Source organism: Chrysemys picta, chromosome 2 (genome assembly GCF_011386835.1).
Source record: "Chrysemys picta bellii isolate R12L10 chromosome 2, ASM1138683v2, whole genome shotgun sequence".
Classification (NCBI taxonomy): domain Eukaryota; kingdom Metazoa; phylum Chordata; order Testudines; family Emydidae; genus Chrysemys; species Chrysemys picta.
The window spans coordinates 104,392,645-104,418,161 of NC_088792.1; the positions used below are offsets into that span (position 1 = coordinate 104,392,645).

Genomic DNA, 25,517 nt, shown 5'->3' on the forward strand with positions numbered 1-25,517 from the left:
ACCCTCTTTCCCCGCCAATCTCTAGATGAATCACTTTTAGGACAGTCAGCAGGGAACCAATTTCAACATCATGCACATTGTTTTGGAAGTCTGCCTTCTGCTCTGTGTCACAGCAGTGAATCAAACATTTACATGTCCTCTTGGCTTTCAACGTCATGATGCTATGGATGTACGTGTGTGTGTAAAATTTTCCCTAGTTCACTTGATTTGTCGTTTGTCTTTGATATTGCGGTGGTGTGATAATATTGCACATCAAAAGAAGTGATTTTGTAGTGAACCAAAACTCATCGCAAAGACAGATTTTAAAGCTATTATAACCAAGTGATGACAGTTCCTCATTTAATATTGCCACTAAACATTATTGTTTGGTCTATGAGTAAAAAAGAAGTCCACGCAACTGGGATTATGTTCTGCATAAATGGTAATACAATTTTCACTGATGAATTACTAAAAGTCACGTATGCAGGATACAAAGAAAGGGAACAGAGCGGGTGGGAAAAGAGAAAATTAGCTAGTTCACTGTAATTCCTAATTTTAAAAGAGATTCCTACTTAATAAGGATGTGCCAATCTCTCTTTTTCTTCTAAGACCAATTCTAAATACATTGGTGACAATAGGCCTACTTTTGTACCCTTTTCAGTACTTGAAAGAAACTTGTAACCAGTGTAATACCCCAGGAAGTTTTCCAAAGATAAATAGCCAGCTGATGGACAGGGGAAGCAGAGAGAGTTTCAGGTACACAAGGACTGCAATATTGTGCCCATAATTATTTCATATTAATATTAGTTGCTAATACAAAGTCACCAATCAAAACTGAGGCTCCATTATGCCAGGTACCTAACAAACACAAAGACGTGGGGCCAGATCCTCGGCTTGTGAAAATCAGTGTAGCTCTGTTGACTCCAGTGGAGATACGCCAAATTAAATCAGCTGAAGCTCTGGCCCATAGCTCCTGCCTCAAAGAGCTGACAACCTATGTAGGCAATTCATGTATAAAGAGTGAGGAGCAAGGAATCCAGCCATATATAAATAGTTTTTATGTGTATATTAGCCTTTATACTATATTATTGTATTATGCCAATAGATAAAATATGTGTGAGCTATCTCTCTGTCCTTCAACCTAAATATCATGACTGGCTGATTTCTTAATGTCACAGTAGATGTAGGTCTTGAGGTGGACACATACAGCACATCATAAGCATGGTGCAGCAAGGAAGAAAGTGCAGATATGGTCATAAAAGAAACCAGCACTCGAACAAATGCAGCAGGATTTATTGGTGGAGTGAAGGAGGCATGAGGAAGGAGTGATAAGTTAGGAGAAAAGAGAAGAAAGCAGGAAGTGGTTCAGTGGTGAAAAGCCTTGATAGTGAGGAGAAGAAGATTTAATTTGATGCAGAAGCCGGTGGAGAAGTGGCGGAAACAATAACCAGCAATAAAAAAAGAAAGGACTCAATATTGCAATCCCCATTTACTCCAAATTCCAGTTGATGACAATGAGAGTTTATCATAAACTTGAGCTTTTATTACAAATATTATATTCTTATATATCACAGTAAAACTTTTGGCATATTAGAAAATATTAAAGAAATTATTCTGCCTCTTTAATGTGACAGGTGTTGTATGCCATACAATATTTACTATAGCTAATAACTGATTATCACACAAAAGTAAATCGGGGTAATTCCATTGGAGTCACATCAGTATATATCAGTATAAGTCTGATCAGAATTATGTGCATAATATGCATCCATCAAGGCCTAATTCTCATTTACACTATAATCATTTTATTTTGTCTGGCAGTATGAACAGGCCTGAAAGTGAATTTAACTGTGATTTATACCCACTTTAAGGTACCTTTACATAGTCAAATGAGAATCAGGCCCTAAACATTTTTGAGAGCCAATTTGCATACTTACTCTAAACATCTTAGGCCTGGTCCACACTAGAGTTAGGCTGAGACAAGACAGCTTAAGTCGACCTAGCTGTGGATGTGTATTCACTTAAATTTGGCTCCCGCCAACATAAGTGTCCCACTACACTGATTTAATAACAGCACCTCCCCAAGCGACAGAGTCATGGCTGATGTAGTCAGGTCAATGTGGTGAGAGTGTAGATACTGCAGTACTTACATCAACCATTACCGGCCTCCAATAGCTGTCTCACAATGTCCCACATTGACTGCTTCAGTCATCATTGTGAACTCTGCGGCCCAGGAGTCAGGTGGACAGGAAGCTGCCCCTGACCATTAAAGCCCTGTAAATTTTTGAAATTCCTCTTCATGGTTGCCTGCCTTGGCAAGCACACCTACCAGCTCTCCATTGTTGAATGTAACTGCCCAGCCAACTATGCCAGCTATAGGCTTCAGACACACTCCTGCCTGGAGGAGACAGGAGATTTTGGATCTCCTGGGCATGTGGGGAGAAGAGGTTGTGCAGGCACAGCTCTGAACCAGCTGTAGAAATGCGGACATCTACAAGCAGAGTGCTCAGAGGATGCAGGAGAAGAGCTACAACAGGGACCAGCAGGAGTGCTGTGTGAAAGCCAAGGAGCTGCGGCAGGCATACCAGAAGGCCCGGGTGGCAAACAATTGATCTGGCATTAAGCTGCAGATCTGCCATTTTCCCAAAGAGTGGCATGCAATCCTCAGCAGAGACCCCACCACCACCCCTAAGTACCCTGTGGAAACTTTGGAGGGGCCCAAGTCACAGGCCTCTGCTGTGAACAACGACGAGGAGAGGTGGATGAGGAAGAGAAGGAGGCAGATGGGGGACAAGTGACTGCAGGATGCAGCTGCACTGTGAGCCAGGACTTGTTTTTGACTCCAACCCAGTCCAGCCAGTCAGGCATGTGTGACCTCTGTTTACTTTGAAATTACAGGGATGGTGCCCCCAGAGTAGCAGGACACATCTTTTGATTTACTCATTTTTACTTGTGCTGGAAGAGGTAGTGGAAAAACCGAGAGAGGTAGAGAGAGGCTATCTGTCTTTCATTCCCCTCTAGAGGTAGGCAGTGATAGCCACACAGAGCAGTTTGTCTATGTGCACCAGGATATCCCTTGAATCCTCTGTAGGGCTCTCAGTTAAACTTTCATGGATGTACTCTACAATCCTCTGTCAAAGGGCTGCCTTATTTCTTCTTCCACGGTAGGACGCTTTCCCACGCCACTCAGCAATTACTTCAGCAGGCACAGGCTAGCAGTATATGGGCCTGGGCAACATCAGTATGCCAGCAGCAGCTGTGCTCTCTCTGCCCCAGTTACCCTCCGGCGTGAGATTTCAGCTAAAATCACCACTGCCTGTGGAAAACGGTGTGAGTGTTCAGTTCCATTGCCCCATTCAACTAGAATCATACAGGTGTGCGATTCCCTCCTCATTTCCCCAACCCCGGAGGACCACCATGGCTGCTGCAGTGTCTGGCGCCATGCGGCATCAATCCCAAGCAGAAGTGAGAATGTAGGGTTTGCAATTTTTGGGGAGCAAGAGAAATTTGTTCAGCATCTGGAGTTTCAATTTCCCTCATGAATACACTGACAATGGTACCTTTGTGTGTTGTATCTGCAGTTGCTGTCATTGTGGCCTTCGGGGTCTTTTCCTCTACACCCATGGACTGCCTGAAAGGCAATGCTGCATTAGAGAATGAGCACAGGGCCTAGAGGTCATGCTTGCAGACATCATGGATAAGGAGAAAGTGGAGAGGATAAAGACATAGGAAAACGAGTGGGACATACATAGAGTCACCAACAGTCCCTTATTACAAGGGATGTCCCTTATTTTTTCATCTCCGTACAAGAAGATCTGGAGTCGCTGAGTGCTGCAAAAAGCAGCAAGAAATATCCCTGGAGAATGTAGGTGAGTACTACTTATTAATAAAGTAAATAAATAAGTAATTATGATGATAATAAAATAATAATATCAGGAGGAGGGGTGGGGACGGGCTGCTAAGAAAACAGTCCCTTATTTTTGAAGTACAATGTTGACAACCCTAGATGTGCAGCATGACAGCGACCAGTTACCTATTACTGCACTCTGTCACAGAACTCCTAGCATCTTTCACTAACAATATTAATAGGCACATTGACAATGTTATTTTCTTACTTTTACATCAATCAGCAAAAGATTCATACTAGGCCACAAAAGAGCAAGACCAGGTAGAGCACACTATAGCAACACACACTACTCTGGCTCACTATTAAAATGAAAGCCTCCCTGAGCCCTATAGCTCTTGTATCTGGTTGTTCAAATTCAGCAGACGGCTGCTCCACCTCCGCCTTCCACACTGGTGGAAACGTTTCCCCCTTTGCTTCACATATATTATGCAGGCAGCTGTAATCATTGGGATAATTTCTCACTGAGGTCAAATCTTGTAAGTAAACGATGCCAGTGACCCTTCAAACAACCCAAGGCACATTCACTTGTCATTCTGCACACGCTGAGCCTGTACTGAAGAGCTCCTTGGTGCTATCAAGGTGGCTAGTGAATGGCTTCATGAGCCATGGAAGCAAAGAGTAGGTTGGGTTGCCTAGGCTCCATAGGTGCTGGAACTATGGGTGCTCATGGTTTCCATCATGTACAGGGTTTACAGTTTGGTTCAATGGCTCTCAGCGCCCCCACTATAGAAACTGTTCCAGCAGCATGGCCAGGATCACTATTGGCAGTTCAACATTGCCAGTGGTAATCCACTGGTTGGGAAAGAAAGTCTCTGTTTGCAGCTTTCTGAACATCCCCGTATTAAAGATGCAAATCATATACCTTCCCTGACCACAATGATGTCAGTAAAGCTTACTCAGTAATCCATCAGTATTCGCATAACCATAGAAAAGTAGCCCTTTCTGTTGATGTGCTGTGGCAAAGTGTTCTGGTGTTAAAATAGGAATGTGTGTGTCATCTATCACCCCACCCCATTGCTGCAAAACCATCCATTAAGTCCTGCACATTGCCCAGAGTCATGGTCCTGCACAGCAGGAGGCAATTAATGGCCCTGCACACTTGCATGACAATGACCCTTGCGGTGGACTTCCCGACTCCAGATTGATTTCCAATTGACTGGTTGCTATATGGTGTTGCAAGTTTCCACAGTGCAATCACCATTTGCTTCTCAACTCTCACTGCAGTTCTCATTTTGGTGTCCCTGCACTGGAGAGCTGGGTGAGTTTGGCACACAGATCCAGGAATGTGGCAATGTGCACCTGAAAGTTCTGCAGCCATTGGTCATCATCCCATTATGCTTGTTTCTTGGGCCAAGAAACAGAGATCCACCATCTCCAGCTGCTTCGTGAATGCCACCCAAAACCTTGAATTGTTTTTCTATGTCTAGCCTCCAAGGAATCATAATGTTCCCTGGATGGTAGTGAGTTGCACATTGGATACCTACCACTGGTGCACTGCACACTGCATCAATACCAGGGCTCCTGACCACTGACCCAAGTATGCAAGTGTGCATGCCACACAAGTGATATAATAACTGTGGTGGCTGTATGCTGATGTAACTTAGGTGGATACAATTTTGTAGTGTAGACATATCTAGTTTATAGTTTGAGGTGGAAATAAAGGCGGCACAGGAGAAGAAAAATTAAAAGACAAAAATTAAACAACAAAACTCCAAAGTGAACTGAACTTTTTTTAACCACTCAGAGGGATTAGTTTCAGTTTAGGACAGTGGTGGGCAACCTCCGGCCCAACAGGGTAATCCGCTGGCGGGCCGTGAGAAGCCGTTTACATTGACTGTCCGCAGGCATGGCTGCCCGCAGCTCCCAGTGGCTGCGGTTCACTGTTCCCGCCAATGGGAGCTGTAGGAAGCCGCAGGTTGCCCACCAGAGGTTTAGGACCATAGTTCAGGTAGGTTTATATTTTATCCACAATGGTTCACTCAGCTCTGCAAATTATGGAGGTCTTCGTAACAGTGTTACATTTTGCCTATCTAGAAATACAAATACATTGTTAAAGTCCTGTCTGCAGAAGTTTCAAATAAAATATTAATCTCTCTCATCCAGGAGTCAGAGTAGTCAGTTTCACTGTTCTTCACGTAACCTTTTTACACCAATATTTAATTTTACTCCAGCTCCTAAGCAGCTATTTAAATTAGGTAAAATGTATAAGCTCAACTGTGATTTCCCCAGTCTTCATCACCCTTAAAACAATTGGTTACAGTTTTCTGAGCAGACCCAGCAGCTTGAAAATAGCATTATAACTTGATCTGCTGGAGCAGCCAGGCAAACTTTCCTTATCCCAGCCATCTGAAATCCTAGTCATGAGCTGTGGAACAAAACCCAGCAGATTTCTGTGTTGAAATTGTCTTGCTGTGAAATCATGAGGTCTCAATGCCTTATGAGACAATGAAGTTGGCAGAAGCCACCCAGCAACTCAGATCAAGTTGAGACTATTGCTTTTCATAGCATGTGAGAGGTTTTTGGATGACCTTCGGGTTTCACATTGTAAAAAAATCCCTAACACAACTGTCCATTCAACACATTTCATTTTTTCATCACAAAGAAAGATATTTTTGTTACAGTCAGTTCTTGCCTGCCATTATGTGAAGCTAGATGATGAAACTCCTCTTTACATGCTTTCCTGGCACCGGAATAAGATCCAAATTCTTAGCTGATTAGAGCCTTCAAAGTGTTCCTGCCAGCTTTACTGTGTATTCATCCCTTGTGCTCATTAGACGGAGGCTGCAAGTGCTTTAGTATGGACTTTTTTTCTTAGGATTTTCCCCCTTTATTTTATTAAAGAGATCAACACCTCCAAAATGATATCATTGATAGCCCACGGTCTGCAAGAATGCCATTTCTGAAAAGTTTGCATCATGTTGATTAAGATCTGTTTACGGATCATGCATTCAAAGATGTGTTATTGTATGGGAGCTAATCAGTATACCCCAACTCTTCAATATGCCTGCTTTTCAGAGATCTCGCTCAATCCTAGCTGGTTCTGAGGATGATGATCCAGTTCTCTCTCTCTGTCAAATAAAAGAACAGGGAAAGGTTGCAAACCTGGGTAAAGGAAACATATAAATAATATATTTAAAAGACATAAGAAAACTCAGTAGTTATTGTTTGTTTCCATAGGAAAAGATGTGTTATTAACAAAGAAAGGACATAATTATAGATCATTTCATGTACAAAGGGAGTTTGGTCTACATTTGCATTTGTCTCTGCCATTCAGGATGCCCAGAGGCTATTTCTTAAAATGTCTCTGTGCTTAAAGTTCCTGTACAGAAGAACTATTCTAAAAAAAAAATCTTCATCAGCTATGTAATGCCAACTTCTCTGGCCAATATTGCTAAGCACTTAAGCACATAGTTAGCTTTAAGCAGATGAGTAGTCCAGTTTACTTCAATGACACTATTCACATGCTTAAGTGGCTTGGTGGATCATTCCAGAGGGCTCAGTACCTTGCAATATCAAGACCCAGGAAGGCAAAATACCTGTCTAATATCTAATGACCAGGAATGTTTTGTAAGCCCACCTGGGTAGTTCCATCACTGTTCTTGTTCCAGGATGACATTTATTCAAAGGCTGGCATAAAATAGGTGATGAGGACATTTTAAACAATTCTTCTGTACAGGAACATTAGGCACAGAAACATTCTGAGAAACAGCCTCTGGGCATCCTGAATAGAAAAACACACACAATCATCTATCTCACTTTTTGTATGTGTGTGGTCACCTCCTCCAATGATGCCAGCTTCAGTGCCCTGTCCTCCCACTGCTCTCTTGGCTGTTTCCAAGCCTTCATCTATGCCTGCCTCTATGCATGCCCCACCCTCTGCATTCAAATACTTCTGCATTCAAATACAAATACTCATTAGTAATTATAAACACCCCAAAAGCTTTAAATTGAACCACTGGATGTGCACATGGCTTAAAATGAATCACCACGTGATCAAATCGCTGCAAGCCTTGCTCTCCTTTACCTTCATCTTCTTCTACGTTTTGTTATCCTCACTCATTGTGTACTATCTAAAATGAGAGGCTAAACTCTTTGGGAGCAGGGATAACATCCTTTCTCTTTGTTCTATAAAGCGCTCACCACAATTCTGGGAGCTGTAAAAATAAACTATGCACTAAAATATAATACCATAAAATACTAATAATAATTTACTTTGTTTAGTCAATTTTCCAAATTGAGATTTGAATTAGATCTCTCCACTACATATTTATCCGATCATAATTGTACATCATAGTGGACAAAATAAGGGCTTCACTTTATTTTGCTCATACTATTTCTGATGAAAATTTTTAGTTACCATCCTGAGGCAGAGCAAGATTTCCCAAGACTCTCACTGTTCAAATAATGATCTGAAGCCTAGTGTGCTGTGGGATCATTTAATTCATAAATTCACAGATTCTGTGTGTTTTCTAAAGTGCCGGGGTGATGTGCTTTATCATTTTCCTGTTGAATAAAGGTACAGCCACTCTCTAACACACTTGCTGTGAAAGCTCAGTAATCTTCACTAGTTTATCGTCCTAATGTAGTTTTCTGTGATTAGTTTCCTTTATTGGTAGTTTAACTCACCTCTTGTTAACAATGAGTTATTGACTCAACATAAGAATCGGTGAGTGAAATTCCCTGGCCTGTGTTATGCAGGCATGGTCAGACTAGATGCTCACAGTGGTCATTTCGGGCCTTTAAATCTGTGTGTGTATCTTTGACATAACTTTGCTATATAGTGTTGGTCTACAAGTGTGTGGATAAATATTAGTGATATCTCCAGAGACTGAGTAATCCTTCATTTAAAATTTGTCCTAACTTGGTCTTCATAGATATGTCTAAGCATTAGTCTAAACATTGTTTTTTGGTGCTATGGCTCCTCAAGAATTATCTTGCCCTCAGGTTCTGGTCAATGACGTTATATCATAACCAATGACTGACTCCCAATGAGCAAAACTAGTGAGAAACCAAACCATGCCCCATTTGTACAACTGAACTCACCAAACTGTTTATAATGTTCTAAAATGTTTGGATATATTTTTCATATTAAGAATCCACCATGGATAAAAACTGGAAGTACTGAAATTCACAACATATGTTTCCTGTTGGGGTTGAAATGAGAAGTTCTCAAAATCTTACAAGCAAAACCTATTCTTATGAGACTTCCAGTCCAATTTGACAATTTCAAAAGGTTCAGATAATCTAGATAATTCAGTTAAGTTTTGAGCCATAGGATGGTTAGCTGAACCTAAACCAAATTATAAACATTTGAGCTTCACCTCTCAATGCTTTTGATCCATAGACTCATAAAAGATTAGGGTTGGAAGAGACTTCAAGAGGTCATCTAGTCCAACCCCCTGCTCAAAGCAGGACCAACCCCAACAGATCCCAAAGAGATACCAGTTCAGCAAGGTACCCAATTTTAAAAATGTGAATAGTCTCACTGAAATCAATGGGGCTTTTCCACACATACTTAAAATTAGGCCCATGCTCAAGTGCCTTGCTGAATTGGAGACATTTTCTATCATAGCAATTTCCTTTATATTCCATTCAATTAACACAACCTAGTTAAACCAGGAGTGACTAAAATCTGACTTCCAGACCAGTGTAATAATTGTAATTTGATACATTCAGGTAAACTGGAAGAAAGATAGCATAGACTGCTGTCTTAAATATCACAGACAAGAGACATAAGTAATATTTTGGCTCTTCCTGTCTTTTAAACACAGAGGCTTATGCACACATGAGCATGCGTGCGTACACACACACACAGCATTTAATCAAATTGTTTCCATTCCCAGAATGTCAGTTTTCTTCATTTGATGTATATTTTTTTCACTATTACAACTGAGATATATCCATTTCCTAAAAAGAAAAAAATTATCCCTGGGATCTGACCATGTATGTTTCTGAATGAATGAATAAATATAAACCCCAGAACATAACTGTTTCTATTGGAAACTCTGACTCAGCCTTTAACTATAGATCTGTGAACTATTCAGCTATAATTACCAGATAGCCTCAATCTTTCCTAATTAAAGTTTTCCTTTAGTAGCATATACCTAAGGCTAAACTTTTCTGTTTATTCTACAATATGTGATTACAATGAACCCCGTGTGAGTTAAATAAAGTACTGCGATTTGATAGAACTTGGTAAAAATATTCAAGTCCCCTCTCCCTCCACCCAAAAAACTTATGATGTTCAGGAACTTGATACTTTCTCATTGCTCACACAATACCACAACATGAGGAATGTTACCCATTCAACTATATGTACCAAAGCAAAATCTCTTACAATATGAAGTAATCAAAAGTAACTAGATTCCAAATATTGACAAAGTTAACATTGTTTGACATTGTTACAGGGGGATCACCAGATAGTGCTGTTACAGGTGGTCTTAAAAGTTCTTAGCATGGGAGCAGACCTTTAGTCTTAGAAAAAATGCTGTACTGGCAGTGGCTTTCTGATGCAGCCCTTTGTGCGAACTGTAAATGTTCATTCTCAATCGAGACTTCCAAGATTTTAGTAGCTAACAGCTTGAAAGATTCCATACTTACTGAGCATGCTCCAGCCTCTTACAACTCACAGTATGGCCAGACTGCAAATACACCATCCCCACAGAGTAACTGAGGATGCTTCCCCTCAGGGCTATAGGAGTGGTGCTGGTCTTTCCCTGTAATTGCTGCTTCAGGTTCCGGTGGGGCCAATACTGGAACTGAGAGCAGGACACCTGAATTTCCTGTGCTCTCAGTGATGCCCTTGCTGGCATCCACCCAAGTAGAAGGGAAAAGGAAGCCATCTGACTCAGATGCAGAGGGGAAGAGTCAGTAAGGAAAATGGAGTAGGACAATTGGGAGCCAGTTGATGGGTCATGGTGGGGCACTCAGTTCAGCAAAGGATCTGGAGGGAATGGGGATTGGGAATGGCTAGATAAGGACACTAGGAGATGTGGGGGGGGGAGGGTGACAGATCCATCAATGGACTTGGGGGAGGGAGTATTGGGAATGGCTGGGCACAGAACCTGGGACAAGCATCCAGGGAGGCAGGCTGGGAGGTGGGAGACAGATTGGATGAGGAGCCCAGAGAAGGAAGAGAGAGACAGAGTGGATGAGCAGATTAGGGTGGGGAACTGGGATTGACTGGTCAAGGAGACTGGGATGAGAAGCCTGAGGATTGAGAAAGGACCAGGTAAGAGTGGAGAATGTGATTGGGAAAAGGAGACAGGTGGGGAAGAGACTGGGATGGGGAAAGGTTGTCAGGGAGAGGGTAGAAAGGTTCAAGCTTGTGGGGTGACAGGACAGGCAGAAGAGTCTGTCCCCACTGGAACACGCTTCCCTCCAAAGCCTGGAATGGACCCCAACATTCCTGAGTCTCAGTATTCTTCTGTTACCAACAAATATTTGTGAAACCTAGTGGCAAAGTGAGTTTCTCATCCCTCTCAAGTGCTAATCCACAGAGGATAACAACCTACTATTGTTATCAGTTACTCCATTAGCTCAAGTGACAGAGGTCTATGTGTTTCAACCCTCCTGATAACTCATGTGAATGTCACTGTGATACCTCAAGATAGAAATTTTGTTTTTAAAAACCTAGAAAATTAGACACACACACACACACACACACATGCCCCTGAAGAATATTTTTTAAGATTGCACAGTCAAGCATCAAGCACTCAAAAGTTAGGAAATGAAGAATTAAGGTTGCTTGTGCACCCTTAATTTGGCTCCTTGTGCGTATGCATTATGATCTGGTCTTTAATTACATGATCACATACTATTTTTTCCACAGGAACACTGCCTCATTCAGTGCACTGGCTGGACTAACTATGGGGATCAGTCAGGGCTGTGCAGTGAAGGAGTCTGTTCTCTGTAGGACTCTTGCCTCATTTGTGGCAAAATTTGGGAGGTATATAGTTAATCGGGCAGGGGATTACAGCAAAAAACAGGACAGTTTCATGGTTAAGGCAATTGAACACTGCCCTGGAGAACTGGATTCTATCCCTGCTTTTGCTATAGAGTTCCTATGTGGTGCTGGGCAAGTCGCTTAAACCAAACTTTTGACAGGTGTCTGATAATTGGGTGAGCCTCATTTTCTGGTTTCCCAACTTGAAACCTGGGAGTTGGATTTGCAGAAGAGGTGAGCATCTTCAACTGAAGTCATTAGAAGCTTTTTTTTAACATGTAAAGAGCTTCATAATGGCTAAGCATTCTGAAAAATCAGAACCGAAGTGCCTCAAATTGGCATCCAAAAATAAAAGGACATTTACTTTAATCTCTGTGTGCCTGAGTTCCCCATTGGTAAAGTAGGGATAATACCATCCCCTCACATCACAGGGATGTTGAAAAGATTAATTAATATTTGTGCATCATTATTGTGATGAATGCCATAGAAAAGTCTATGAGAAAATTAATTTGATTCTGTCTTCAGAGCCGGGTTTGAATGCAGTAAATAAGGGATGGGGCCACACATTGAACTATAGAATAAACAAAACACTGAATAGCTGCTCATTAAATGAGCACTGTCCACGCTGTGCACTGAATGGTGGAAAAAATAGTAGATGATAATGTAATTAACACCTGTATAATAATCCATATGCAGAAGGGTATCAAATTAAGGTTGAACTGGCAAGCTTAATTCTGGGAGTTCATAATTTTTGAGTGCTGGGCTTTGCACCTTAAAAGTCTTTTAATGTAGTTTTTGTGTGTAATATAGCTCTGCACGTGCATACACATACACAGAATGGTCACCACCAAACTGAACATTTGTACAACTATATTAAATGCAGGGGAAAACTGTATGGTACCTCTGATGTGTTATGAATATTGGCAAATGCTAACTTCTAAAGCCTGACCTCGGAGTGTCATGCATGTGGGTGTTTAAATATATAAAGAGATCAGGATAAATTCAATGGCACTATTCCAATTAACAGAAGCTGAGGATCTGTACCATATTCTACAGATATAATTTAATTACAGTGGTCATATATACTGTAAAAGTCCCTTAATCGGTAGTATTTTAACTTTAGTGAAAAATATTGTATAGGACTACAGTTTCCAGTGAAAGATATCTCAAAGTTTAATATGTTACATTCCCTTAAACATGGCTTAAGAGAGCCTTAAAGCATGTTATGTTTTATGACAAGCTATATGTTGAAGAAGGTGTTTACTGTTCAGTGCGGCAATGAGGAAAAAACTTGTTGTAAAGTTTGACATCTTATTATAATTTATGAAATATTGCCCAGAAAATTATAGTTGTATAATTGCTTCTAATGAAAAATGTTTTGAAGCATAGAGTCCAGTTGTTACTTCAGTTAGGCCTTCAATTCACAGTACTTTTAATACCATTATGTTGGTAAAGAATCTACTGTACATCAAATGAATTTCCCCCCAGAGAAAAGAGGTGTGGTAATCCATTACACATCTTTTCTTCTGCTTGGTGGCAAATAATTATTTCTACAGCTTTGCCGGAGGGAGTGACTCTCCTCTTCTTATGCCAGTTACACCCAACCCTATTACCCCTACACTATTTATAGAGATAAAGAAAACATTCATATATAAAGTTGCTTGTCACTCTGCACAAACCTTATCAGACAAAAAAGATCATGCCTAATGGAAAATAAAAGGCTACACGCTTAGAAAATTCCTTAGCAGACAAGAGAAAATCTTGCTTTGAGGGATTAAAATTAGGTCAGATATATTTAAAAAAACTCTTATAACCCTATGCTTTGTTGCAACAAGTTATTTGGCTTCTAAGATCAGACTCACAAAAAAGCACAAGAGAGCTAAAGAGTGCCCACAAAATAGAATAGCAAAATGTGTCAAACCTGAATTTTTATAATAGTTAAACATCCCTCTTTAATACTCCATGTTCTTTCTGTACCTGAAAATATTTTCCTTTCTGTATTTTGCAGTGGACAACACCAGTACGTACCAACAGCAGTGAATCAAATCCATGTTGAAACAAGGCCCCTCTTAGATATGTGCTTTGCAGAATATTATAATCCATCATTTAAATGGCAGAGTGAGTTTTGAAATATATGATCAAGAACCAAATTGAAGTCTAAGAGCCTAACTCTGCTGATTAGCATCCTTTCTACGCAAATGCAGTAAGGTACCTCTCAATGTAAGCAAACTTAAGCAAAACTGGGACCTAAGTTTTGCTATATTCTGATCCTGCCACCATTTTTCACGTTGAACAACATTTCATTGAAACAAATAGGACTATTTGAGGAGTAAGATATTTATCATAACTATGGCAGAAACTGGCCTTTATTACTGGAAATACTTGGAGAAAATCTAAAAGTGATGCACTGTTGTAACTGGTGCTGAGCACTTGCTCTCTAATGGCCATATCTTCTACCATCTGTCACCTATATTTTATTTTCTTTGTAATTATGTTCCACCTGGATGCACAGACACATTGTGTTCTCTTGCAAAACTTGTTGTAACATCATAGAATATATAAGGTATTATTTTGTGTTCCAGAACACAAACACATTGTGTTTACTGAATTCTGCTGTTGAAATGGGAACTGTTCAGTGGAATTGGTTTTAAATTGTTTGAAATTTATGTTTACTTTATTCTTTAAATGCTATCTAATGTTTCGGGTCTTGGGTAAATCAACATGAAGATCACACTAAATGCTTTATTTTTATTCTCTTTGAGCAATACACACAGAGGTTAAGCTCATCTTTTAGGAAGTATTTCAGGAGGCATAAGCATCAATATGAACATGGAATATCAAAACAATGCAATAGCATATTCAGGTACAGTACCCACTGACCTATCCATGAGTTTGTCATTTTGTTTTTGGTTTGATGCTTTCCCCTCAACCCAACTTTTAATGTTTACAGCATCACTGCTAAGTTTCAGAAGCAGGTAAGAGTCAATGTCCTTTTTGACATAGCATGTTAATGGATACATATGCTGCAATGATATATGGCTGCATTCAGATACGAAAACCACTGAAATAAAATGATCACAGTCAAAGTGCTTCTGAGAGGGCTAATATGACAAATGACAGAACTAGAATTTTAAAACAAATAAAACATAAAGATTAAAAATAAAAAGCTGACATCTTCTAGTTAGACTCCTCCTCACCTGCTGCCAGAATAAATACAAAATGATATATCAAACAAAACTGATCCTAGTAGAGATTTTAGGTGCATTCACATCCCCCTATTCACGTGTAGGATACACTATTTAGAATGAAAGACATCAAAGTGGACTATGTAACCTTTGTATTTCTCTTTCAAACATGCTTTCATTCTCCAGTGGATAATATTTTCCTAAGCCTTTTGATTCCATTTCTCCTATATCAGAGCTATATATTTTATTCAGAATCTTGCCACAAAACTTCAAGCCACCAGATTTTATGGTGCACCCTTCTGAACATTCCTTTGTGCAGAAGAGCTTTCAGCACACGCTTGCTATCCTGTTCTATTTTGCAAATAGGATGTCTCTTGCTTTTCTTTAAAAAGATGCTTACATATGCACTATCCAATCATATCTGTCACTATACACCAGAATCCCCATATCTTTCCCAAGCACAGGTCTTCCTCGATCACTGTTATTAATATTTAGTTAGATTAAAAGATCTTTGGGGCAGGGACCATCATTTTGCTGTATATTTGTACAATCCCTAGTACAGTAGGTCAATGGTTTCTAGATGTTACCACAATTCAAACAATATTCATCATTACAGCAGTGCCCAAAGATCCCAGTCAAAATCGGGGCCTATTGTGCTAGAAACTTTACAAACTTAGATGAAGAGACATCCTCTGCCTGAGAGTTCATTTCAGTTGCAGTCAACTGGGTATTCTGTCTCTGGATGACTGACTTGACTGATTGCCAAGTTCTGATTCTGACTAATTTTTTTAAAAAATAAGGTTCTAATGTGTTATTTAAGAAAGCTAAGTCTGTGTAGAATCATAAAATCAAAAAAACATAGGGCTATAAGGGACCTCAAGAGGTCATCTAGTCCAGCTCCAGCCACTGAGGCAGGATTAAATATAACTAGATCACCTCTACAGGTGTTTGTCTAACACGTTCTTAAAAACCTCAAAGGACAGAAATTCTACAGCCACCTGAGATAACCTGTTCCCGTGCTAAACTATGCTTCTAGTTAGGAAGTTTTCCCCTAATAGCTCATCTCAATCTCCTTTCCTGCAAATTTAGCTGATTATTTCTTGTCCTTTCATTGGTGGACATAGAGAACAATTGATCGGCATTTTCATTATGACAACCTTTTACGTATTTGAAGACTTATTGAAGGCCCCTTCAGCCTACTCTTCTCTAAACATGCCCTTTCAACCTTTTCTAATAGGTAATTTTTTTAAACCTCATATCATTTTTTGTTACTTTCCTCTAGACCTTCTCCAATTTGTCCATCTTTCTTAAAGTGTGGTGCCCAAAACTGGAGACAGTACTGCAGTGGAGACCTCGCCAATGCCAAGTAGAAAGGAACAATTACTACCATGTCTTATTGTCACAGGGTCCAGTTACCACTTGTGGCACCTCCTTCTGGCCATCCTGGGGATTAGCTCCACAAGTTGGTGCCTCTCCTGTCATCCTCTCACTTTGCCGACCCACCTCAATCCAGGAACTGCAGTGTCCTCTTCATGATTGGGCCCTCCAGCCAGGTCACTATCCGTGTTTCCCCATTCAGGGTTACCTAAAGTCCTTCTATGCAAACAGTCCCAGACTGTCTTCTCCTTTGCTGCCCTGATGGTGCCACTTCCCCAGTGGCCAGTAAGGAAACCCGGGCCTACCCTCTACCCTGGGTTCCAGTCCAGGGACCCTCAGCTCAGCAGTTCTGGGCTCTGTCCTTTCAGCCCTCACTCCTTCTCTCCTGGATTGCTTCCTACTGCTCTCCTAGTTCTCCCCATTTCCCTGGGAGTACCAGCTCCAAACCAACTCCCTCTTTCCAGGGAGTGACTACAGACTACCTCCCTGCAGTCCCCAAACACTCCTTGCACTTCCCAGGAAGTAACTGCCCTTTCCTAGCCACCCTTCAGTTCCCAACTCCTATGCTTTCTAGACCCCACCTATTCCTGCCCAGCTGAGCCTCATTTACTCAACTCCCTGTTCCTTGGCTCCTCCTCCAGATGCAGCCAGGACAGTTAATTGGCCAACCTTGCCACCTTAATCCCTTTTAATCCTGTGTGTGGTGGATACACTATAACATACCCTCCCCCTCAATATTGCAACCCCCCGGGGGGGGGGTAATCTCCCCTGCTTCTCACACAGCTGAGTGCACAGACCACCCCCTCTTACTTTAAGTCTCCCACCATGAGAAGCGATTTGACGTTCTCCTCCATGATGTCCCAGTACTTCCTACACTGCAATTCCAAGTCTGCTGCAGCTACTTGTAAGGCCTGCTCAGCTGCTCCTAATTTCTTCTGCAGCACCCTTACCTGCTCGGTCGAATCTCCCAGCTCCCTTTCCTTTAGGGTCTGAGTTCCCACTCTACTGGTTAATTTCCACATTGGTCTCTATATCTCTTAACTTTCCCTCTCTCTTCTCCCTCCCAGACATTTCAGCATTCTCCACCACCGTTTTGCACACATTTCGGGCCTCTGCCAATTCCCTCTGGCCTTTCATTGACCCTTTGCCATTTTCCTGGCTGATTTGCTTTTTCTTTTGAGGACAATATTTCTTCCTATGTCCTACTTTCCTGCAAGAAAAAGAGGCACATCCCTTTCCTGCTTTTGCAACAGGTGGAACTCTTCTGGGATGTCCTGCTTTCCCCTCGCCAGGACAAAGCTTTTTATCGCAACTCATGTAGGGGCATTCCCATTTTAAGTGTTTCTTCTTCCAACAGGCATAACATTTTCTGGGGTGGGCCTCTGGCAGGGCCAGTTCCAGGGTTTTGGCCACCCCAAGCAGCCAAACAAAAACAACAACAAAAACAACAAAAAAAGCCGTGATCACAATCTGCGGCAGCAATTCGGCGAGAGGTCTTTCGCTCCGAGCAGGAGTGAGGGACCGTCCGCCGAATTGCCGCCGAACAGCTGGACGTGCCGCCCCTCTCCGAAGTGGCCGCCCCAAGCACCTGCTTGGTAAGCTGGTGCCTGGAGCCAGCCCTGGCCTCTGGCCTCTTAGCCCGAGAACCTCTTTTCCATTCCTGGCCCCCATAACCTAAGCTACTCTGCACCCAAAGGATTCTAAGAACTCCCTGTTCCTGTTCAGTCAATGTTGCCCAAAAAATCTGTAGCTATAACTGCATTTCCCATTGTCTCTGTTGGGTCTCTAAGACCTCCCTAATCAGGGCCTGGATCCCCTTTATTTGTTTCTCAGCCCCCTTAGATGGGAGTGGCAAATTTGGGGTCCAACTCGGGAAGGTATACTTGCCTTCAATAAAAAATGCCTCCGGCTGGACAACTCCATTGTCTCTTATCCTGTTTACTGTTTTAGTCTCTTCACTCTCCCTTGTATCAGGGGTAACTATCTTAGACAGTCCTTTACAGTTTCTTACATGTTCCTCATATGGGGCAATCATGTACCCAGTCTTTCACCTTCCCCTTGTATCGGGGCAACGGGGTGCCCATGTTTTCCGCCAGCTTGTCACGGGGTACTTCACTCACCACTGGTCTGGCTCCTCCTCTAGGTGCAGCAAGGGCAGTCAAAAGCCTTAGGACTTGTCTACATTATACGTTAGAATGCAACTGGGGTACAATTTCTAATGTGCACCATCATGTTGTACATTAACTAGCCTGTGTGGAGGCTGATGGTATGCACTAAAAGTTCCCCTGTTTGAGTTGCCTGGAGAGGAGCAGATTCCCACTGAAGTCAGCCGATTCAAGGGACTTCCCATAAAGATTTTTTTGCAGGACAAGCTCAAAATTTTTGCTCAGGAAATTATGAACATTGAGAGGAAGTGCATATTTGCTGAATTTAAAACTTATTTAAAAGGTAGGGTAATAAGAGAAGGGGAGGATGGGCAAAAAGAAATAAGAAAGCGAAAAAAAATAAAAAAAGTAAAAGACAGAAAAGGGAGGGGAATATGAGGCCTCCATCCTATTTCCCGCATGCTACTCACTTTTCTATTTTTCTCTTCCCATTTCTCTTCCTTTTTGCTTTTTAAAACGTGTTTAGGTGAAATACAGTCAAATGACCTGACATGGGAGATTACTAGCTTAGACCTTTTTAGAGATATAGTGGAAGATCAGAAAGGGTCCCCTTTCTGTGGAATGCAGATTACTTGTTTTGACTCAACAGAAGTCAGCAATTATGGAACTCGATGCACAATTCAGCATAGGTCATTGAGTCCTCTTGTTCCTATTGTGTAAAGCTTCAGGGCTTCATCTAGTGTTCACAAAGAAAATTACAGCTAAGAAAAAAAAAACCCTTAAGCCAAACCACAATACATTATTGATACTACTTTGTGCTATATAGGAGCCATTGAGTAATCATTATGGTGGATTTCCTTTCTAATTGTTATCAGAAACGTATCAATTTCCTACAATTTATGCAAAGTTTAAGTTTTTGGTCCTATTTAGGAATATAATAATGCTGTCAAGCATATGTGTGCACGGGTGTTACATTGCACTGTGGTTCCTAAGGGGTCCCTTAACTTGTAGAATTATGCTTAGGAGTAACATTATATTTACTATATATACTAAACTTTGATTTATTTTATTTTTTTAAATACAGGAATTTTTATATACAAGCCTAACAAAAATCTATGTCCCCACCAAATTTGGAACACAACTGACAGCTTTAGAATGAATCAAACCATAGGGATAGATTATGATTTGAACTGTGTGCCCACATAGGACAGTTAAGAGGCATAAGAACCCCTCTCATGCTCCTGTATGGGTTTGGGGACAATAGGTTTTATCTTGGCTCCTCCTCTCACTATGCCAACCAGTGCAGCTGAGTTTGCCCACAGGATATTGTAGTTTGCTGCGGATATGGGTTAGTAGCAAATTACTACTCCCCTACCCTGCCCCAGAGCAGTGGGGAAGCCGTGAGAGAACTGTGCCACAGAGAGGCACAGGGTCTCCTGGGTACTACTGAGGTGGTGCATAATTTGATCAAAGGTTTGCCTGAATGCATAATCCAGCCCACAGCAAACAAATCTGTGTTCAGGAAGGAATGGAGCTTGGGGGACCGAACATGCAATACGCGGAGTACAGGAAATAATATAGGTAAGATGTTGAATGCTTCCTACAAGGCATTGACTATGATCTGTAGGAGCACTCAGCATCTTGTAGGATAAGGCCCTGAGAAAACAGGCCAAGTATCATAGTGGGAAAAGCAAAACAGTATTAGAATTATTATTTCTTTGTAATATAGCAACACCCAGTGGACTGAGTCAGGATCAGGGCCATAGAGTGCCATAGATAGCTGACACAAAAAGGGGGAGGGCCATGGCCCTTTGGCCCACCCCATTCCAGCGCTCTTGCATACGTTTGTGATCTAGTCCCTAGCAAGGGGCAGCATGTTGGACAGCCTGGGAAGGAGATTGACTTCTTTAGCACTATCTCTTCCTCAGTCTCCCCACTGCTCCAGGGAGGGAGTAAACTGCAACAGGTCTATATCTGTTATAACGTGTGCTCCCCGACACACTGGTATTACTACGTCACCAGGTATGTCCCAACCTAACTCTTTCCCGTCAACCTGCAGAAGGGGGCAGGGGAACATAGAGGCCATGAAGACCCCGTTTCCCCTGCATACAGGAAATGGAAAAATGATGCTCTAGTACAACGGAATAATTACACACATTACAACCCTCTGCTACCTTGCTCTGATGTACTGAATGGGCCACAACTTGGTCCTTTATCATCAAAAGCAATTTCTAAAAAATTCCTGTTCTCAATCCTCCTCTCACCACACATTTTAAAACCAGATTCCAAACTGCCTTGTTGGTGGATCAAGGGCTGCATCGCCTGGAACCTGAGAGTTTACATAACGCATAACAAACCACACTTTGCGTCCTGAAGATCATTAGCACAGTTTTTCAGTACATGAACTAATGCACAGCCCACCGAGTCACAGCACAGAGAGGTAAGAAGGTTAGGAATACTGAAGATGGTGAATTTTCCACTGTGATTAGGATGGATGGCTGCCTTCAATAAGTCTCACAATCTATTGACAATGTATTTACCGAAGCTTGTTGCTGACTCGTGTTCAGACAGACAGCTAGCAATGAGGTGCTTTCCAGCTACTTCTGTGCCAGCCTCTCCCAAAAATATTTCTTTAAACCAGTGATACTCAGACTAAGGCTTGCGAGCCGTAAGTGGCTCTTTGAATGGGTCTTCTGCGGCTCTTTGTAGCACTTGATATTAAAACACTGTGTGGTTTAATTATTAACCAGTCTAAGTTATTAACTAATCAGGATGCTTTTACTATGTTATTAACCAATTGTAGTTGATAAAATAATAATACTTGGCCAGTCATTTTGCTGTGAGAATTATATACAGATAAAAACTAAATATTTCCCATCATACTGTTTACATATGAATACATAGTACTATAGTACATGAAACAATGAATTCACATGACTGTGGTTCATTTGGATAATGTTGATTGCTAATTTGGCTCCTGAACCACTGAGGTCTGAGTATTCCTGCTTTAAACCAACAGCAGGCCCATACCCTCGGCAATAACAACAGCAAAGTAAATGCAAACTTTGCAACAGGGTTAGAAAAGGAAAGCTTGGACTCATTTGTCAGGCTAACTATTAAAGTTCTAGCCAATCGTAACAGCAAGGCTCACATGCATGACGCTTATTTCAGTAGGAGGCTCAGTAGTACACAGCAGCAGTAATGACTGGGACTACTTGTATAGGGCCAGACTGTGAACCCCTTACTCCCTTTGGTGAGCAGTCACATGCCTGAATAGTCCCATTGACTACAATGGGAGTTCTCATGGGAGCACTTTTTCATTAGTGGGAGCAAAGGATCACACTCTGGCCCATTAGCAGCTGTTTCCTAGATTTCCAAAAATGGGAGCCTAAAGTTAGGTTCCTAAGTCCATATTTAGGCACTTAACTATGCAGACTGATTTTCATGAAAAAGAGACAAAAAGGGTGGTGAATATGGCCAAATTGAGAAAAACCATTCAGAATTTAATATAATCTCATAAATGAGCTTTCCCACTATTTACCCTGCTCTAGTTCTGAAGCAGTAAGGGTGATAATTAATTAAGTAGAAAAGCTACTATATGAGAATGAGGACGGTTTGCTGGAGCTGCAAGGAACTGTTTATCTCCGCTGGTGCACAAAGATGAAGAAGCTCAGTGCAGTTAGTGGACCTCATCCCCAAAATGCTTGTGCTCTCAGTTTGAACCTATGAAAAATGATGTCACCAAATTGGCAGGAAACACAATCTTTTCCCCTTTTCTTTCCCGAATAGGCCCCAAGAAGGCTGTGGAATTTAATGGCTTTAATTCAGAATGGGATGATTGTGGTACAATCAAATTCAAAATACTGCTCACTCCCAAACACATCCCTACCTTTTGTACATATGAGGCAAGGTCAAGGTTATCGCTAAGAGTCCAAATGTAAGAGAAGTTGTATATCTATAGTATTTGACTTCACAAACAGAGGGCAAGATTTTCAATGGGACTTGTCCTCTAAATCTTTGGGGCACTTTTGAAAATTTGCCCCAGAAAGTTCAAAAGGAGAATCCATTTCTTGACAAAGCATAGAAAGGTACCTCCAGCAAAATGTTCAGAAATGGGCAAGTGACTTAAGAGTCTAAGTCCCATTGATTTTTAATAAGATTTTTAAGTAAGTGCCTAAATCACTTCTAAAATGTGACGGGCTTCTAAGTCACTTAGATGTCTCTGTAAATTTTACCCCTTGAAAGAATGTGCCTAACCTCCCTTTTACAACCTCCCTCAGCAACTTCTGTTAGCCTGCTGTTGATCACTGGATATATATTTTATGTGCGCACACACAAAACCTATGTTAAAAGAACACTCTTAATTTTGTAAAGTCAAGCACTCAAAAGTTAGGAAATAAGGTTGACCATTCAACATTAATTCAGCATCCTTGTGCATATGTATTATGAGACAAGTCTTTAGTTACATAATCATCCTCCCCCACCCCCCCACCCCCCACACACAGGAATCCTGCCTCATTCAATATACAGGATGGATGGTGTTCACAGCTGCAACTGAAGTCAATGGGAGCTGCGCTTTGAATGTATGAAGTGCTACATAATGCTAAAAACTCTGAACAACCAGGTCCTAGTTGTCTCTAGAGCTGGGTGAATTTTTTTAAACTAACAATTTTTGGTTTTGGTGGAAAATTCAGATTTGGGTTGACTAAAACAATAGGAAGAGTTTGAACTTGAAGACCTAAGATGGCACCTCTGCTTCCTCAAAAAAGAGTAAGAGAGAATGAGAAGGAAGCTAAAGGAAAACAGATGATGGGATATAAATGTGTCACCATGAATCTGAGTGGTTTCTAAATCCATATTTAGGCATTAACTATGTGGCCTGATTTTCATGGAAAGAGTAAGAAAGGGGAGGTGAATAAGTGAATCATTCTTGCTGAGCATTTTAGGCAGTAAATAAATTGACTGCGTACCTTTTTAAAAGGTTCCAAGGCACACAATGTCTCTCTGCTTTATAATAAATAAAACTCCTGACCTCAGCGACAAGGAACCCCACTCCTCAACACACACGGCAAATGATTTATTTAATCACCACTATATTTTGATGACACATATATGAAGAGGATTGGATTTGCTATTTCTATACTATACTAATTTATCTATGTTTTTTTTCCCTAGTGCTTGATATGCTGTGCTCAGTGAGTGCTTGTATATCTGTAACTCATAGTATTTCTGTAGATTTTTAATTGTTAGCACAATTTTTAATTGTTGAACTTTCAGACTGGGGAGGGCTGAGCAAATGTTGGATAGTTCTCTGTGTAGGTGCTGCTAGGAGACTAGGATTAGCAGAGCATAGTGGAGACTTTGAAACAATTGGTGACATTATGCTCCATATTCTTTATGGAAATATGCTTATGATATGGATCTGACATAACTGAGATGTACTTTATGCAAGATGACTCATGTAAGGTATAATTGGAAAGGTTATTTACACCATTTACTGAATGTGTTTATCCAATTTGTATGCATGTATCATTTTTGTATCTGAAGCTGGGAATATTGACCATGTCTCCGTATTTCAAATGTGCTAGGCTGGATGAGGCCAAACAATGTTAGAGGCTTATTGAAGAAATGCACACAAGCATAAGGATTACACCAGGAACTGTGTGCAACAGAAACCTCTCAGATATAGCACTACACAATGGCACAATGGGCACTGTTTGACCCAGGTCAGATAGCTCCATACAGTGAGAACTTTTTGACCCAGGTCACAGCAAAAAAGCTTTCCAGCAAGTGGGGGGAAGATATAAAAGAGGGACAATGACAACATGAGGGGTCCTCACTCTCCCTACAACAACACACCTGAAAACACCTGAGGAACAAAGACTGAACTGTGAGAAGTGATGGTCCCAGGCTAAAATCTTTAGCCCGTGTATGAAAACCTGGGAAAGCCAAGGCAACTTGTGCCTTAAGAATCTGCCAGCCTGTTTATCAATCAGGGTGAGAATTTACTAATTTGTATCCTACCTATCTAGTGTGTTAAGGTCAGTTTGCAGCTTTTTTTTTATTTATGAATGTAATCTGCTTTGTTCTGTTTGCTAACCCTTTACTTAAAATCTACCTTTGTAGTTAATAAACTTATTTTGTTTATTATTAAACCCAGTTTATGTAATTTCTAACTTGGGGGGGGAGCAAGAAGTCGTGCACATCTCTCTTCACATTGAGAAGAGGGTGGATTTTTAGGAGTTTGTGCTGTGTAGAATATTATTTTGGGTTTATCTCCCAAAAGGGGTGTGCACGTGAGAGCTGGGAGAGTCCTCTCACACAGAGCTGACTTCAGTCTATGTCTGCAGCAGGGTGTGCCCCTACCTGTGTGTGTGTGTGTGTGTGTGTGCTACAAGAGGCTGGACAGCCTAATTCAGCAAAGCAGGGAGAGGGAACCCAGGCTGGTTGAGCAGGAGAGCTCAGTTAAACCCCAGTACATCAGGTGGCATCCCAGAAGAGGGGTCCAACCCGTCACACACACTTTTTCCCTGTTGGTCTGTAGTGAGGAATCTGCAGATTTTGTGGAATCCTGCAGAGATTCAGGGAAAGAGTGCATTGCAATGCATTGCTGTTCTGGTTCCTTGCAAGAAGTAGGTTCACATTAAGATATAGCAATATTTGTCATGGCTCTGTAAATTTCTATAAAGGCATCAAAAAATCAGAATCGTTTTCTATTTTTACAACCAGGAAGGTATTATTGCATAAGAAGTAGGATATTCATAAGAGCCTGGCATTGTGAAAATTGGAAGGGGAGTTGGAGCTAAGGAGCCTATTTGATTCTTGTGCAAATTCAATTAACTCTAGCTGTAAGCAAAAATAAATGCTACTACAATAGGAAATGAAAAGAACCAGGCGTACTCTTGCAAAATGTGGCATCAAGTTGAAAGTAAGATCACACTTTCCAAAAGCTTCTGTTCACTCTTTTGTGCTAAGCCATGGCACAGATCTGATAATACTGCAAATACTGCTGACTTTCC

General features: G+C 41.2%; 1 long non-coding RNA gene across 1 annotated transcript in view; it reads right to left on the reverse strand.

Moving 5' to 3' along the window:
• Positions 1–1,553: 1,553 nt before the first annotated feature.
• Positions 1,554–25,517, reverse strand: part of LOC135981427 (uncharacterized) — a 54,522-nt gene continuing 30,558 nt past the window's right edge. The window contains exon 4 of the long non-coding RNA XR_010598437.1: positions 1,554–6,954. This is a non-coding gene — a long non-coding RNA (uncharacterized LOC135981427). The remainder of the gene's footprint in view (positions 6,955–25,517) is intronic.